The sequence below is a fragment of the Ahaetulla prasina genome, chromosome 4 (genome assembly GCF_028640845.1).
Source record: "Ahaetulla prasina isolate Xishuangbanna chromosome 4, ASM2864084v1, whole genome shotgun sequence".
Lineage (NCBI taxonomy): Eukaryota > Metazoa > Chordata > Lepidosauria > Squamata > Colubridae > Ahaetulla > Ahaetulla prasina.
Genome location: NC_080542.1, coordinates 63,767,823 through 63,783,312, shown reverse-complemented (window position 1 = coordinate 63,783,312; position 15,490 = coordinate 63,767,823). Strand labels below are relative to the sequence as shown.

The window sequence follows — 15,490 nt, the reverse complement described above, 5'->3', positions numbered from 1 at the left end:
AAGAAGGAGTTATCTTGTCTGGGCCTGGAGCTTTTCTGGCTTTTGTCTGTGAAATAGATCTTCCTGGCTTTTGTCTGTGAAATAGGTCCTGCACTTCCTTTTCTATGATCACTAGGGGTTGTGAACCCAATGGGATGGGGTCCGTTGTAGGAGGCTTGGCTGTTGTTGGTGTGTCTGAGATGGGGGTTATGGAGATAGGTGGCTGCAGTTTCCTTTCAAACCTGCAGTAGTACTCATTTCACGGATATTCAGAGATAAAAAAGCTTCTTAGGTGAGAAGCGAAACATCTTCAAAGAAAAATCAGAAAGTCCAGTTGCCTCTTGAAAAAGCACCTTTGGGATTTCAAGGATTGTTTTTCTCTTTCATTTATTAAAATATATCTGATTTGTTATGTAAAAACAACATTTTACATTTCACCCATATGTAGGTTTGATACTGTGACAAGTTAGTGTATAAGTAAGTGCTATTGCTATTAACAACTTGCTAATAAAGAAGAATATTTGTAGCTCACAGTTGAAATGAGGAGTCCTTGGTGCTATATGACCTTGGTTGTCTGCTTGCAGAAATTTCATTATCCAAAATAGGTAACATTATCACTGCTAGTGATGATCAATAACAACTTGAATTCAATAAACTGAATATCCAAGTTTCAAAATGTTTCAAGTTTAAATGTAAACTCAGAACTTTAAACTGATTTCAGAGACAAATTTGGGAAGTATTGTTGCCTGATTCTGTGCAAGCTTGTGGCAGAAATTTGCACTATTAGAAAACATAATGTTGCAAATCATTGAAAAAGGGGACTTCCTTAAGATCAATTGAAGCTGTCTGGTGTCTATGTGTACATCTCCAAAACATTTTTTATCATTTCCATTTTGCAATGTGTTTTGGTACCTGAAATTGAATTGTTGTGACACCAATTTTAGTAACTGCTCTATTAATCAGCCCTAGAACCTAGTCACCAATATCACATGCCCATTAAGAAGAAGCGTCCTTCCAGCTGTGAGTCTAATCTAGCGGTGAGCTGCAGTTGCTGCAGTCAACTATATAACATATTGATGCATACGGTCAAGATTCATCACCCAAGATTTATAACGTTTACATAGAAGAAAGTCTTATCTAGCAGCAATTGACAAATTGATAAATTTCATTAACAGCTTCTTTCTTCCAGTATAAAGGAAATAATAAAAGGAAAGCAGTAATTAAAATCAGTCTTCCAGAGTAAAAACTCATTTGTTATGGGACAAATTGGAAACAATTCATTTGCTACTTATAATAATACAACACCAATCTGTTCCTATACTCAGTCTTCTCCAATTAGGGAGAAGTGAAAATCTGGATACTGGTACCCATTTCTACTCTACGTAACTGCTTCAGGCATTCTTTCAAGGGAGACTTAAACCTCTTCCACTCGTGATTATTGCTAATGCAACATTGTTGGAATCAAATTAAGTTTATTGGAGTCAAATACCAGATTCCAGAATAAAATAAAAATACTCAAAGAATGTTTTGAATGTTTTGACTGCAGTTAAAAATTCTAGAATAAAGTAAAAAATAACAGATAAAATCTATATTAAAATCACAATTTGGAATTCAATCTGTCAGTTACATATAGGTTAATTATACTATAATATCAATCCTTAAACTGTGAGGCACATATTAAATATTTATCTCATTAAATATTAAAATGCAAAAGTGTGGTAATGCAAAAGAGTTTGCTACATTAGTTGTGTAAAATAGCTGTGGTGGATTAATCAAGTGTTTCCAATGAATCCCCAGTGCTACTGGACAGAAATTAGCTACCTGCACTGGAATCACTGTCTGTTCATCTTTATGCAGCCACTGGAGATAAGCAGTGTTGGAACGGCAAGAATACCTATCAATTATTGGGAGGATATGTTTTTTTAAAATATCTCTATAGAAAGAGCATCAAAGGAATATGTGTCCAATGATCTCCATCTCTCCTGAGCTACAGGAGCAGTCTTTCAATCAATGGTATCTTTTTATACTTGCCATACAATGGAAGCACATGGCACCGTACAAGCAAAAATGCTTTCCGGTGATTCACCATCTTCAGTTGGCTAAGATAACTGGCAGGAGTAACAACATATCTAATAGAGGCTGGAGCCAGAAACAACAGAGCTTTCCCTAAGTCCACTTGTTCTCAATGTCCTTTACCCTTTGTCACAAGGTTTGTTTTCCTTGGTCGTAGTCCAACTTAAGTATTGAAGCTGGAGAGAAGCCTAGTTTGGCAAGGTTGGACTCGACAGCCTTCATCCATGAAGAGGAGAATTTGTCTTAGAGAATTAATAGAGCAAGGCCTTGTGGAAAGAAATTAAGCTTTAGCTAAAGATTTAAAAAGGCTATACAGGTTCTTGCTTCAACTTTCATCAATCCTGTCTCTAGCCACAGAGGTGCATTTGAGACACAATGCAGCATCTGGACAATTGCTCTAATAAATTTGGATTGAAACCTGAAGCTGAGGGTCCAAACAAGGTCCCATCCTGTGCTAGTGAATTGGCCTGAAAAAGCTTATTTGCAGCAGGAACATAGTATCCTCCCCTTGTTTCGCAAATATTTGAGAATGGCGTTCAGTAATCTTTGGCCAAAGGCAGCCACTTATTCACCATGGGCCTTTCTTGAGCCAGTGGCATGGATGACCACCCCTAGGTAACTAAATGTGGTTACTTGCTCTATATTATGACAATTAAGATACCATGAGCAGAGTTTTGGCCTTTTTGCAAAGGCCATGACTTTGATTTTCTGGTAACAAATCTCATTATAATTACAATTCTAGATGAGGGCTCACAAGGCTCTTTTAAGGCCTACAGGAGCCCTGGAGAATCTTTTGCATAGAACAGCAGGGTGATGATAGCCTCCCTCTGACTGGCTGTTTTGGGTGTGGGGGAAATCATATGCGAGCCGCCTGTAATTTCAAAGACGCAATTTGCCGCCGTTGTGGCCGACGGGGCCATATTGCCTGGGTTTGCCGATCGGTCCAGCCTGAGAGGGTTCCACAAAAGGGTCCGTCAGCCGGCCCTTCTCTTGGAAGATGACCTCACCTGAGATCCAGGAGGCCGCAGGATGACTGCTATGCCATTTTCCGTGATGAGATGCGAGGAACAGGGATCAGGTGGCGATCTGAGGAACCGGTCCAGCAGAAAATCCGAATTTCCGTCCTGATCCAAGGGCGGCCATGCTTGATGGAAGTTGATACCGGATCTACAACTTCCATAGTCTCCTGGAGCACGATAAAGCGTCTGGTGCCTACTATCGCTAAGAAGCGTCTGAAGCCTTGTGCGCTGTTATTAAAAGACTATCAGGAACGGCCAATTTCCATTGTGGGTAGTGGGAAATTCAGGATACAATTCAAGAAATTTGTAGGCCGCCTATCACTGGTAGTTGTAGATGGCTCATTGCCTAGTCTTCTGGGGCTTAATTGGTTCGAAGCCCTGGGTTTGACTATTCAGGATGTTAACTCGATTGGAGCTAGTCAGCTGGATACACTGGTCAGGGAATTTCCCACTGTGTTCGATGGCCAGTTGGGAAAATATACCGGAATGCCTGTTTCATTTAACTTAGACCCTAGGGTGGTGCCGCGCAGATTAAAACTATGCCGGGTGCCATTTGCCCTGAAGCCTAGGGTGGATGCAGAATTGGACAAACTCATTGCCCAGGGCATTTTAGAACCGGTAGATTATGCCCAATGGGAGACCCCCATTGTGACTCCCATTAAGGCGGATGGTTCAATCCGCATCTGCGCGGACTATAGGGCAACCATTAATCGAGCATTACAAGCCCATGCATATCCAGTGCCAGTGGTGCAGCATCTGCTGCACTCCTTGGGGCAAGGATCCATCTTCGCGAGGCTTGACTTAGCACAGGCATACCAACAATTGCCTGTGGATGAGTCCACAGCAGCAGCACAGACGATTGTCACTCACCGAGGGGCGTTCAAGTGCCGCCGCCTCCAATTTGGCTTCAGTGTGGCCCCGGGGTTGTTCCAATGCCTCATGGAACGCCTACTCCACGGAATACCCGGGGTAGTGCCGTATTTCGATGACGTGTTGGTTTCGGCAGCAAGCACTCCGGAACTGATGTCCAGACTACGCCAGGTGCTAGTTAAGTTCAGGGATGTGGGGCTCAAAGTTAAGAAAAGCAAGTGTGTAGTTGCTGTGCCCCAGGTAGAATTCCTAGGGTTCCTAGTGGATAGGTCGGGTTTACACCCCACTACGGCCAAGACCAAGGCAATCCTTGATGCGCCGACACCCCGCAACAAGTCAGAGTTACAGGCATTCCTGGGGCTCTTAAACTTTTACGCAATCTTTCTGCCACACAAGGCTTCGGTTGCAGAGCCTCTCCACCGCCTGTTGGATAGCAGGTCCCCGTGGGTTTGGAATGCGAATGCTGCTGCTGCTTTCCAGGCTGTCAAGCAACTCTTGGTGTCTAACGCAGTTCTTACACAGTTCAACGAAAACCTGCCGCTTGTCCTCTCCTGCGATGCGTCTCAGTATGGGGTTGGCGCTGTGTTGAGTCATCGGCTGCCCAACGGGTCGGAAGCCCCGATTGCATTCTTTTCTCGAACCTTGGCTGCCGTGGAACGCAACTACTCGCAGTTGGATAAAGAAGCATTGGCGTTGATCGCGGGGGTCAAGCGGTTCCATGAGTATCTCTACGGTCGCCCGTTTGAACTTGTTACTGATCACAAGCCGTTGTTGGGGATTTTGGCTGGGGATAGACAGACTCCGCAAGTACTATCACCAAGAATGACCAGATGGTCGGTGTTCCTAGCAGCTTATTCCTATTCCCTGGTCTATAGGCCTGGGAAACATCTGGGCCATGCTGACGCGCTGAGCCGTTGCCCGTTGATGACCAAGGTGGAAGACCCGGCTCCAGCGTCCCATGTTTTTCTGATTGACGGTTCCGCCTTTCCCATTACTGCTTGTGACATTGCTAGAATGTCTGGCTTGGACAGAGTCATCTCAAAAGTTCTTGATTGGGTTCTCCATGGATGGCCCCAGGGTCCTGTCAGCCCTGAATTGCAGCCTTATAAGCGAAGGCAGCACGAGCTCTCTACCCAACAGGGTTGCCTCCTCTGGGGGCATAGGGTTGTAGTTCCGCCCCCCCCCTCCGACAGTCCATTCTAGGGACACTTCACAGGGGTCACCCAGGCATTGTTAGGATGAAGGCCCTGGGTAGGAGCTACCTGTGGTGGCCAGGACTAGATAAAGACATAGAGGCCTGTGTGTCGGCCTGTCACCGGTGTCAGGACACAAGACCGCTGCCGCCTAAGTCTCCCCCTAGAGAGTGGGAGGAGCCTAGGGGTCCTTGGTCCCGCATCCATATAGATTTTGCGGGGCTGTACCAGGGGCAAGTATTCTTAGTGATCATCGATGCTTTCTCGAAGTGGGTGGAAATCGCACTAATGCATTCCACCACTTCAGAAGCCGTCATTAGAACTTTGCGACGGTTGTTTGTAACCCATGGGTTACCCGACCTTGTGGTCTCGGACAACGGGCCACAGCTAACGTCCACCCAGTTTGAGTCATTCTTAGCAGGCCTAGGAATACGCCATGCTCTCATTTCCCCGTTTCATCCGGCCAGTAATGGCCGGGCAGAACGAGCAGTCTGGTCAGTGAAAGAGGCATTGGCCAGGTCGGGCCCAGGGGGCTGGCAGGAGAGGTTGGATGAGTACCTCCTGGGGCAGCATTCCATGCCGTGCCCACTTACAAATAAGAGCCCAGCAGAGTTACTCATGGGCAGGCGTTTGAGGACCACACTTGATAGATTGCACCCCCAATATTCACCTAGTCAGCCATTGGACTCCATGGGGGCAAACAGGAGATTTGATTTGGGGGAGGCGGTGTATGCCTGGAATTACAGCGGCCACCCCCTATGGTTCCCAGGAAAGATCGTGGGAATCACCGGCTCGTGCTCATACAGGGTCGAGTTGGATGAGGGTAGAGTGTGGCGCAGACATTGTGACCAGCTCAGGGCCAGGCGTCAGGTTGGGGACTGGCAGCTGCCAGAGTGGGGCACTCAGGAAGAGCCAGGAGGTAGCCCAACCCAATCATCCCGGGCAGAGGAGCTAAGCTTCCGAGAGGAAGCCTTGTCTGCTCTGCCGGTGGAGGGGCTAGGGGTCCCTGGGCCGGAGACGTCCCCCACAGAAGAGGCTGAGGAGTTGGGCCAGCCAGTGACCATGGCTACAACGGAGCCACGAAGGTCCAGCCGAATCAAGCGGCGCCCAGTGTATCTCCAGGATTACGATTGTGCAAGCTAGGGGGAAAGAAGTGTTATGTCCTGCACCAGCAGTGGCGGCCCCTAGTGGTGGAGATGGTTTCTCGTTCTGTTCTGATTGGCTCCCGCTTTTGACAGCTGAATATAAAAGGGCTGTCAAAGCAGGCCTCTCTCTTCTGGTTGTTGCTGGTCTCTGTGAATTAAAATAAACATTATGTGTGAACATCTGTGGAGCCTCAATTATTACGGAACCCACAGAATATAATAGTCACCTATTGGGGGGGTAACTTGGTTTATTTAACCATTTTACCTTGTAATTTATATAAATGTTGAAAAGCAAAGGGGCCAAAATGCACCCTGATTAAACTCCTTTTGAGTTTTGACTGACCTCGAGAGGTACTCTTGCTTGTTACATCTAAATATGTAAGGCACATAACATATGGAGAAGCATATAGTTTATTATATTTTACTTTTGGTCGCTGCCATAAATGTAAATTCGCCAAGATAATCACCAGCCCATGAGCCATTAAATATGAAAACATTAAGTCTATTCAACATCTTTGCAAGACAGAGGCCAGCATAATTTGCTCTATTGTCTTTAGAGAATTGTGAGTGAGATGCTGGTTTGTATGAGAACCTCAGGTTTTTTTGTTTTTTTTGTCATATCAGTATATATAGGCATTAACATAAAATGAAATAGCTATATAATATATAAGCATATATATATGAGCATAAGTATGTAATAAATATATTAATTGGATATAATGAAAAGAAACAATAGGACAGGAATGGTAGGCACTTTTGTGCTCTTATGCACGCCCCTTGTAGTCCTCTTAGGAATGGGGTAAGGTCAATAGAAGATAGTTTTTGGTTAAAGATTTTGGGATTTTGAGAAGAGACCACCGAGTCAGGTAGTGTGTTCCAAGTGTTAATGACTCTGTTACAGAAATCATATTTTCTGCAATCAAGTTTGAAGCGGTTAACATTAAGTTTAAATCTATTATTTGCTCTTACATTGTTGCGATTGAAGCTGAAGTAGTTTTCAACAGGAAGGACATTGTAATAGATGATTCTATGAATTAAGCACAGATCATGTCGGAGGCGGCGGAGTTCTAATTTTTCTAAACCTAGGATTTCAAGTCTGGTGGCATAAGGTATTTTGTTGTTTTCAGAGGAGTGGAGAACTCTTCTTGTAAAATATTTCTGGACACGTTCAATTGTGTTGATGTCAGAAATGTGGTTCCAGACAGGCGAGCTATATTCAAGAATTGGTCTAACAAATGTTTTATATGCTCTGGTTAGAAGTGTAGTGTTTTTGGAAAAGAAGCTACGCAAGATTAGGTTTACAACTCTTAGAGCCTTTTTTGTAATGTAGTTGCAGTTGGCTTTGGCACTTAGATCATTTGATATGAAAACTCCAAGGTTTTTAACAGGGTGGGGGTCATCTGTAAGGTAATGTCCATCAAGCGAGTACTTAGTGTTTGGGTTTTTTTTTCCAATATGTAAGACTGAGCATTTGCTGGTTGAGATTTGGAGTTGCCAAGTTTTAGACCATTCGGATACAAAATCAAGGTCTTTTTGAAGGGTAGTTGTATTTTTGGTGGTGTTAAATAGTTTGACATCATCAGCAAAGAGAACTCAATTACTTGCGATATGGTCACAGAGATCATTAATGTACAATATGAAGAGTGTTGGTCCAAGAACGCTGCCTTGGGAAATGCCACTTTTGACAGGAACAGGATTTGATAGAGCATTGCCTATTTTGACCACTTGTCGTCTGTCTGATAGGAAAGCAGTTATCCAATTGTGGAGGGGTCCTGAAATGCCGTAGGATTTTAGTTTTAGGAGAAGTTTATCATGTACTACTGAGTCAAAAGCCTTACAGAAGTCTATGTAGATTGCATCTATTGCTTTGCTTTGATCAAGATTTGTAGTCCATATGTTTTTGCAGTGAAGAAGTTATAAATTACATGATAATTTTTTTCTGAAACCAAATTGTTTATTAGAGAGTAAGTTGTTTGTTGATAGGTGGAGGGTAGTGGATTGGTTGATGATAGATTCCATTACTTTGCAAGTGATGCAGCATAAAGAGATTGGTCTGTAATTTTCAACTAGGCTGGGGTCACCTTTTTTGAAGACAGGGATGACTGTGGCGAGTGACCAGATGGTGGGTATTGATGGTATTTCATAAATAATATATAATCCTCTGGTCCCAATCTAGCACTAAGCCTCCCCATAGTAGGACCCAGACATTTGGGTGTTCCCTGAGGAGTTTGCTAACATAGTGTTCTAACCGAGTCCAACTTGAGAAGGGCCACAGCCATATATTTTAAAGGAGCAATCAGTGTGGGCTCTGCTCTTAAGTTGTAGAAATAACAACTTGTTTGTTGTTTTAAAAAATAAAAAAATTTCTAAAAAAAAAAAAGTTGTAGAAAGAACTCAGCCCTCCTTTCAGTCTCCCTGGGCCTCTGCCTGATCCTGCTTCTAGCTTTTAAGAAAGATACCCATTAAGCAGGAGATCATCAATAGTCCAAGTCTCTTGCACCAAAATTACCTATTGGAAGATCAGAGTAATTAAGGCCTTCAAATCGATATCACCCAGCTACTTTCCATGACATAATGTTTAAAGTATTTTTCTTGCACTGGTTTTCGTAATGCCAGTTTGTGTTCTCAGTAGGGGTACTGGATGGAAGATAATTATGATGGGTGGTAGTGTCACCAAAAGCTAAATACTGTTTGTTATTAGATGCATTTAACCAAGAATTAGGCATGTTTTGCAAGACTATGGAGTCGTCATCAGCAACAGCAAAGGTAGCCCCAGTATTTGTGCCTGACACTGAGGTTTGCCTTTATTGCCCTCTCTCTGGTCGTTGGCTGATGGTTGTACTGTATTATTCTTTACATTCTTTATAGAAAATTTCTATACTTTTTCCATAATTTAGATTATTATGAATGTAAATCGCCCAAGAATCTTTTATAAATGCAAATCATTTTGCTATCATTTTAAATGTATAATTTTCTCCATTCAAATGTCCTCTTTGTAAACCTAATAATTTTCTGCATATAACTTTCAGTAATGGATTCACTTTTCAAGCATATGTGAATTTTGGTCAAATAAAAGTAATTCTAGTAGACTGGTCTAGTGGTAGCAGTGCACTCACAGCTGATGGCTGAATTTATGACAAAAAGATTTGACACTTCTAGAAAGAAAAGAAATGCCATACTATTTGAATATGTGTAGAAATTATTTGAGAACCCAAAACAGATCCTTTGGGATCAGTTTCATGTGATAGTCATATATCCTAACTCAGCCTTAAATAAACTTTCTTTAGATCTCTTTCTGATAACTCTTTATTGCACTCTCATCTCACATTGGTCAGCAATTTAGCTTAACATTCTCAAAGGACATCCAAGGACAAGCCCCAAGGGCAAAGGCTTCTCTTTTGCTATGTTTTTATTAAGAAAAAAATTAAACATCTAGTTGTTTGCTTACAACTTATATGACTTAAGGAGTGGCAATGTTAGGTAAGAAACAGTAACTGAAAACAGGATCCTCACTCTCTTCTGTATTGTTAAAGATTCAGTTATTATTTCACATATATTGTCTCTCTAATCTGACAAGAAATAATTGAAAACTTGCTAGTGTTTTGCACTAAATGTTTTCCCACTAAGCTTAACCTTAAACCTAACCCTAACCCTAACCTAACTTAGGAAATGTGGAAAACTTTGCTGGATTTATTTATTTGCCACTGTTACACTGGGGGTATTTAGTTTCCTAAATAAGAATAAAATCCTTAAATAAATTTTCATATACAGCAGCTTATGAAAGTCAGCACGGACCTTTCCAGGAAATACCATGGGAAATGTTTATTCCCTGGAAAAGTCCATGCTGACTTGCATAAGATGTTGTGTTGAAAATGTACTTAAGGATTTTACTCTTATTCAATAATTGGCCATCATGAAGACAAAATTTTAAATCTGGAAAGATTTTCAAGAGGTGTCTAAATAGTGTGTGTCCCAAGTATTTCACCCTCACACAACATCCCCTCCACAGCGATTAAGAGGGACAATAATTGACAAGAGTTGACAATGTCATTAATAAATTGACTCCTTACAGTTGCCACAATTTGTGCAAGATTTCTGAATCATTTTCAAAATAAGCATAGCTACACAATAAAACAAGGATAAGAAATTAGCTTCCAAAACAGAGAAGGAATAAATCCTTACAACATTCCATAGAAATAATCACATCAAATAAATAAATTGCTAGCTTTTTTAAAAAAAATTACTCTTTATATTTTTTTTTCTGATATACCTTTAAGATGGCTATTTATTTTATTTATTTATAATTTAATTTCTATACCGCCCTTCTCCCGAAGGACTCAGGGTGGTTTACAGCCATATTAAAAATACAAATATAAATAACAATTTAAAAACAAATTAAAACCAAATATTTAATGGCCAAATCAGCTAAAACGGTCAAAGACCGACTTAAAACCCATTTAAAATTACAATTAAAATTATACTGAGGCTAGTCCTGCATGATGAAATAGTAGAGTCTTCAGTTCACGTTTGAAGGCCCGGAGGTCGGGGAATTGGCGCAATCCCGGAGGCAGCTCATTCCATAGGGCTGGTGCTGCCACAGAGAAGGCCCTCCCCCTGGGGGCTGCCAACCAGTATTGTTTGGTTGATGGCACCCTGAGGAGGCCTACTCTGTGGGAGCACACAGATCGTTGGGAGGCTATCGGTGGCAGAAGGCGGTCTCGTAGGTAACCCGATCCTAAGCCATGGAGCGCTTTGAAGGTGGTAACCAACACCCTGAATTGCACCCGGAAGGCTACCGGCAGCCAGTGCAGGCCGCGCAGGATAGGTGTTATATGGGAGCAACGTGGTGCTCCTTCTATCACCCGCACAGCCGCATTCTGGACTAGCTGGAGCCTCCTGGTGCTCTTCAAGGGGAGCCCCATGTAGAGAGCATTGCAATAGTCCAGGCGGGAAGTAATGAGGGCATGAGTGACCGTGCGTAAGGAGTCCCGGTCAAGGAAGGGGCGCAACTGGCGAATCAGGCGGACCTGATAAAATGCTCCCCTGGCAACAGCCGTCAAGTGTCGTAAGGACAGCCGATCATCCAGGAGAACGCCCAAATTGCGCACCCCTCCCCTGGAGGTCAATACTTCCCCCCCAACAGTCAGCGATGGTGTAAGCTGACTGTATCGGGACACCGGAACCCACAGCCACTCCGTCTTGGAGGGGTTGAGCTGGAACCTGTTCTTCCCCATCCAGACCCGCACGGCTTCAAGACACCGGCCCATCACCTCGAGGGCTTCGTTGGGGTGGTTCGGGGTGCAAATGTACAGCTGAGTATCATCAGCATACAGATGGTATTCCACCCCAAAACCACAGATAACCTCACCCAGCGGCTTCATATAGATGTTGAACAGGAGAGGCAAGAGAACCGACCCCTGAGGCACCCCACAAGTGAGGCACCTTGAGGTCGATCTCTGCCCCCCTGCCAACACCGTCTGCAACTGGTCAGAGAGATAGGAGGAGAACCACCGATAAACGGTGCCCCCCCACCCCCAATCCCTCCAACCGCCACAGCAGGATACCATGGTCGATGGTATCAAAAGCTGCCGAGAGATCTAACAGGACCAGGACAGAGGAACATCCCCTCCAGAGGTCATCCACCAACGTGACCAAAACCATCTCTGTGCTGTATCCAGGTCTGAAACCAGACTGGAACGGGTCCAGATAGACAGTTTCCTCCAGGTATTGAGGAAGCTGATATGCCACCACACTCTCAACAACCTTCACCAAAAAGTGAAGGTTGGAAACTGGACGATACTTCGCCAATACAGCTGGGTCCAGGGAAGGCTTCATGAGGAGGGGCCTCACCACCGCCTCTTTCAAGGCAGTGGGGAAAATGCCCCCCAGCAAGGAAGCATTCATAACTCCCAGGAGCCAGCCTCGTGTAACCTACTGTGTGGCCAGTACCAACCAGGACGGACACGGGTCCAATAAACATGTGGTGGAATTCAGCCTACCCAACAACCTGTCCATGTCATCGGGAGTCACAGGATCAAACTCAGCCCAGATAATATCTTCAAGACCCGTCCTCACCATCCCACCCAAATCTATCCAATCAGCGTCTAGTCCGTCCCGGATCCGAGCGATTTTATCAGACAGATACTGTACAAAATCCTCAGCATACCCCTGCAAGAGGTCCTCCCGAGCTTCCTGCATAAGCAGGGAGTGGGTCACTCTAAACAGGGTGGCTGGGCGATTATCTGCCGATGAGATAAGAGCGGAAAAATAATTATGTTTCACCGTTCTTATCGCCACTAGGTAGGTCTGAATATGCGACCTCACTAGTGTTCGGTCGGGTTCGGAGTGGCTGGACCTCCAAACACCCTCTAGGTGGCTTTTCCAGCGCTTCATCTCTCTCAGCTCCTCGTTATACCAAGGAGCTGGTCAAGTTCGGCGCCGGGTCAGAGGCCGCAAAGGCACGACACAGTCCAAAGCCCCAGCCGCCACCTCCTCCCAGGCGGCAACCAGTTCTTCGGCCGAGCCATGGGCTAATTCCCCGGGAAATGGCCCAAGGTCTGTCAGAAACCTCTCTGGGTCCATCAGGCGCCTGGGACGGAACCATCGAACCGGTTGCATCTCCCTGCAGTTAGTATATACATCCACAATACAGATTGTTTAATGAACATTTTAGTAAACTATTTTTTAGTAAAAATATGGACATTTATCAAAAGCAGAAATGGAATTATTCCTGTAAAGAATATAGCCTAAGTAACTCCATATTGACTCTTCCTATGACCTGAGTTAACCTGAGTTATTTTAGCTGTGTAAGACATTTAACAAGGGGAAGTATGTATGACGCCTGTTCTGAGGAAACAAGCCATAAAATGATATTTGTACCCTTTAAGGTGGGTCAGGCTGACCCAAGTGAAATTAATAAAAGGAAGAAACCACGTTCCACTTAATTTCTGTAAAAGACATAAGGGAAGTATATTTTCTGGGGGACTTTTCAGAGGAAGAAGATGGTGCTGAATGAGCCAAAATGTTGTGTAATGTTTGAAAAACAATAAGTGGGGGCATTTTAATTGCCTTGTTGATCATTTGAAAATGATTTTAAACCATGTATTCAGAGCTATCAGACGTTCTCTCCCTTGTGGAGAACCCTTTTGCAAAAGTTTTTTGATATATATATTTATAATAAATCTGCTTCTTACTTGTTCATGGCCTCCGTTTTCTTTTTATGAGGTTTACTGTTTTTTTATAAATTTCACAATTGGGGCCAATCAGGGACTTGGAGTCTTCCATCTGGAGGGTTTTTTTACCTGGGGACCGAGGGTACCAGCGCTGATTTTAACGTTCTGGGCAGGGTACTCTTTTTGAGACAGACTGCTCTTCTTCTAACCTGAACAGAGACCTGAACAATTTCAAAATATTGATCAAATTGCTTGAAAAAAAACTTCTTTGTCTTCTCCATCCTATACACACATAAATACTTTCAATATTTTATGGTATTTATGAACAGGGTTTCCCAAGCTTGCAAACTTTAAGATCTGTGGACTTCAACTCCCAGAATTCCCCAATCTGCCACATTGGGTTATCCTGTTCTAGAAAATCACCAAGAACACTGAATTAGTGAGCACTGAAATCTCAATTAAAAATGTGCACATCAGGTTTCTCAAATTTTTCTTTACTTTACATATCCTTGAATGACTTGTGAAAGCTCTCTGAATATTGATTTTGCGGTTACAAATAACTTTGAGCCTATAGGTGAAATTACAAATATGGAAGCTTGTGAATAACAAAAACTGGCTGTACTTAAGCATTGTCAGACACATTTCAGTAATTCACTGGAGTCAATTTATCATTATCTTTAATTGGAGTCCATTTTAATTTATCTTTAAAGTATGAAATTCAATAATGAGAAAAAATAAGATTCTATATTTAGGCAAGAAAAATCAAATACACATATATAGAATGGGTGGTACCTGGCTCAAAAGTACTAACTGTGAAAGGAATCTAGGAGACCCAGTGGACAACCAATTAAATATAATTGCAGTATGCTTCAGCTGCCAAAAAGGCCAATGCAGTCCTAGGCTACAATAACAAAGAGATAGAATTAAGATCACATTGTTCATACAATTATATAATGCCTTGCTAAGCCCTCACTTGGAATGTTGCATTCAGTTTTGGTCGCCATGATATAAAAACAATGTTGAGATTCTAGAAAGAGTGCACAGAAGACCAAAATGATTAGCTTTGGAGGCTAAAATATATGAAGAAAAGTTATAGGAATTGGGTATGTCTGCTTTAAGGAGAAGTAGGAAAAGAGTGAATCTCAAATGTGGAAGCCCTAGTAGGAGGATTACTAGAATTGTAGAACTGTCTACTATATTATATGAGATTCTAATCAGTCTCATTATTATTTAAACTGCTTAATGGAGTATTGTAGGATTAAGGTACCTCTATCCAAGGTTGAAAAGCTTTCAGAACTAAATATAACTTTAATCCTCAGAATATCTAAAAATTATATTGAGAAAAATATTTTTGCAGCTGCATAACCGTGCATTTGGTTGTTGTTTTTAATGGAATCCTTCATAGACACACTGAAAATATGAAAACATATGCACAAAGTGCTTTTATTTCAGGCAGCTGTATTTTAAAATAATAGATTTTATTAAATGCTCACTGGAATGCAAAATGATCCCATGAAAGCCATACGTTCTATTATGTCAGAAATAAATATGCTATTGACTCTTCTTAGTTCATACTACATTAACTCTGATAGGAATGTTTTCATATTAAATGAAATGGTTCTCAAAGAGACATATTTTCTCATATGAGCAAGCATAGTTTATGACATGGATGATCTACGGGAAGTCTTAGTCCATTTTTTCTGTATTCACCATAGAAAGAACAAAATCATGCAATTTTTTTTGTAAATCTACAGAGGTGAGGGGCAGGTAATGACATGAATATTGATAATTATCAGATTTCAGACCAAATGATAAAATGTCTGTCTTTTTAGAAAATTATTCCAGGTGTGCATAATTAAGAAAAGATGTAATTCTATTCCAGGTGTGTAAAATCCTAAATATAGTTTCTTGAAACATGCATTTAATATATTATGTATCCATACTTCAAGGTCATTTTTATGTATAATAGATTCCTCAGCATTGATGCATCTTATACTATGAGTTACTTCAGTCAAACGTATTCAGCTTATTTTAATTAC

At 42.3% G+C, this 15,490-nt stretch overlaps 1 protein-coding gene across 1 annotated transcript in view; it reads left to right on the top strand.

Annotated features, from left to right (window-relative positions):
- CNTNAP2 (contactin associated protein 2) overlaps positions 1–15,490 on the top strand; it is a 788,332-nt gene that overhangs the window by 561,341 nt on the left and 211,501 nt on the right. The window lies entirely within an intron of this gene.